The sequence below is a fragment of the Rattus norvegicus genome, chromosome 3 (genome assembly GCF_036323735.1).
Source record: "Rattus norvegicus strain BN/NHsdMcwi chromosome 3, GRCr8, whole genome shotgun sequence".
In the NCBI taxonomy this organism is placed as follows: Eukaryota; Metazoa; Chordata; class Mammalia; order Rodentia; family Muridae; genus Rattus; species Rattus norvegicus.
The window spans coordinates 63,105,157-63,107,733 of record NC_086021.1 but is presented as its reverse complement, the minus strand read 5'-3'; the positions used below and the strand labels follow the sequence as shown (position 1 = coordinate 63,107,733).

General features: G+C 42.5%; 1 protein-coding gene across 3 annotated transcripts in view; it reads left to right on the top strand.

Moving 5' to 3' along the window:
- Cytip (cytohesin 1 interacting protein) overlaps positions 1-839 on the top strand; it is a 76,875-nt gene extending 76,036 nt beyond the window's left edge. For 2 of the 3 annotated variants that reach the window (NM_001012086.1, XM_039104820.2), the window contains exon 8: positions 1-136. This exon is cut by the window's left edge and continues 877 nt beyond it. The gene's annotated coding sequence lies outside the window, so the exon portion shown is untranslated. The other variant, XM_006234202.5, reaches the window with a different exon arrangement.
- The last annotated feature ends 1,738 nt before the right edge of the window (positions 840-2,577 follow it).

Genomic DNA, 2,577 nt, shown 5'->3' with positions numbered 1-2,577 from the left:
GTTGCTTTTCATATGTTAATTCGATAAACCACGAAACCTTGTATTTGGTTAATTTACTCAGTAGCCTCTGAGGGAGCTACCACAAGAGAGAATTAAAGTTGCTTTCAAACCATTAAAGGAACATATTAAAGAAAAATATGTATGGCCATCAGCGTCTTCTCACTTTAGCAGCAACAGTGAAGCAGGAGAGAAGCATGGCATTGGGTGCAAAGAGTGTACTTGGGACCGGTACCCTAAGTAAGCCACTCCTCTCTCCAAGTCTAAACAAAATGAGCGAGACTCTCATTAGTTTTAGAGCATTTCAATGTTTATTTTCTACCTGAACATGCCAAGCCCAGAAATCTCAGGCTCCTATAGATCTGTGATTATATTTTGCTGCAAATATCTAAAATTCTAAAGATGAAGAGTGGGGTAAGAACTTTCCATCTGTATGTGTTTCTCCTGCTATACCTCATTAAACATTCCACATAGGTCTCACCTCAGCTCTCAGGTCCCTGTTAGTAGTACTTGTATTGTATTCTCACCTGTCAATCATACTGTTATTTCAACATCCGTTAAATTCTTTGTTCTGGTGATACAGCTGATCATTACCTATATGCTCAAGTAAATAGTCTGAACCATGTGATAAATACTTACGTTGATTCTAAGCTCCCCCCTCTGTGTGTGTGTGTGTGTGTTTGTGTGTGTTTGTATGTTTTTAATGGAGCTGATACATTTAAGTGAATTTCTAGTTGGTCTATGGAAAGCAATTTTGATTTAAAAAAGTGAGGTATGGTTTGTAAGTTAAGTAGTAAAATATCTAGGTGGGACCTGCTGTTTATAAACTCTTTAAACTAAGACACGTGCTTGTTTGTGTGTTATGGGGCATACTTCTCAGGTATACCAGCGGGGCTGAATGTCAGACAGTCTAAAAGCACCTAATGTGACCCCGGAACAATCGGAGACGGGATACAAAAAACAAAATCAGGGACGCAGAGCCGGTGCCACACGGCTGCTCAGTGTCCTGGCTAGAAATGGAAGCCAGTTCTTCCTGGATCTAGCTACTCTTGGCCACTTTAGAAATCTTTACTCTTTTTGCTGGTTCTGGTGGAGTTATATTAGAACAACTGAACCTTTCTCATCATGGTTGTGTGTGATATAGGGACTTAAGACGTCAGAAACTCAAGTCTCACCAAAAAAATCAACAGTGGCTCTTAGGTTGTCTCAGACGAATAGTAATGACACAGACACATGTGGGAGGGAGTAAGATCAAAAGAAGCTTTACTGTGGGAAGATGGGGAAAAGTGATAAATTAAAGGGGAAACTCCTGACCATGGTAGGGATTCCCAAGAATGAAAATGCCCTGGAAAGGTCTTGCCTAGAAGTGTTTTTATTTTTATTTTTGTTTATAGGATATGCAGCAGATTTGACAAAGGCTGAGGTAATTCCGATTGAGATAGGTCAGTTCTCTAGGGTATCATGGCCCATGCTAATAGAGGAACACATCCTTCTGCTCCAACCACTGGGATGATCACTCCTTCTTTGCATGCAGCTCACTCCATCCAGAATACTTACAGAGATTCAACTTTGCTCATCTCTGAGTTTTGTTAGTTAGCTATCGGCCTTGACCTGTCTGTTAGCTGATAGTCTAGGTATATTGCTGGCTGCAAATTAAATGACAATCTCTATATGACCAGCTTGCACTTCTATCATTTTGGAGGGATAACTCAATCAAAGCTACAGAGGTGTAGCTGGGTCTGGCTGTCCTTTTTACTTCATTTTCAGGTCTTTGCTTACAGGGTGGTCCCCTTTCTGAACTAGATGGAAACTTCTTTTTGGATGTCCTTACCCACAATTTAGTGTGTCACAGCTGAATCACAAGTAAGACTACAGGAAAGGGAAACTGCCTTGTGTATGTTCCCTCAGTGCTGCCACCAATAAGGGATTGAGCTGACTCAGACACTGGAATGAAGTCACAACAGACATCGGTACAGAAAAGCTGGATGGAGGGGCTGGAATGATGGCTTAGTGGTTAAGAGCACTGACTGCTCCTCCTGAGGTCCTGAGTTCAATTGCTAACAACCACATGGTGGCTCACAACCGTCTGTAATGGGATCAGATGCCCTCTTCTGGTGTGTCTGAAGACAGCTACAGTGTACTTATAGGATGGTGTAGGTCATATGCTTTCATGAAGTTGTGCCAGTTACCAGGAACCTCAGCGTGCTTGGGACAGCTGAACAAGGATGTTGCTCAGCTAATCTTGGTAAGAGGTCTCTGCAGGGTAGCAGTCTAAGACTGTAGTCATCCCAGAGGAGAAAACTGTGCCTGATACTTTCACACAGTCACCATCTGTATTCCGGCCAGAGGTAGGTCTTGCTATTCCTGTGGGTCTCAGACACTGAGGTCTTTTGACATGACAACACTCATGTAAATAGTATACATCAGCTCTAGACTTTATCCACTCCTCAGGACATTGGCCATCTGGCCCGCCATTACTGACCTTGCAACCTAGAGTCTGTGTTCTTTGTGTCATGTCAACATGGTTGTTTCATACTCAGCTCCCAGCTCTCTCCGTCTTCCTTATCACTTCTGACCAAA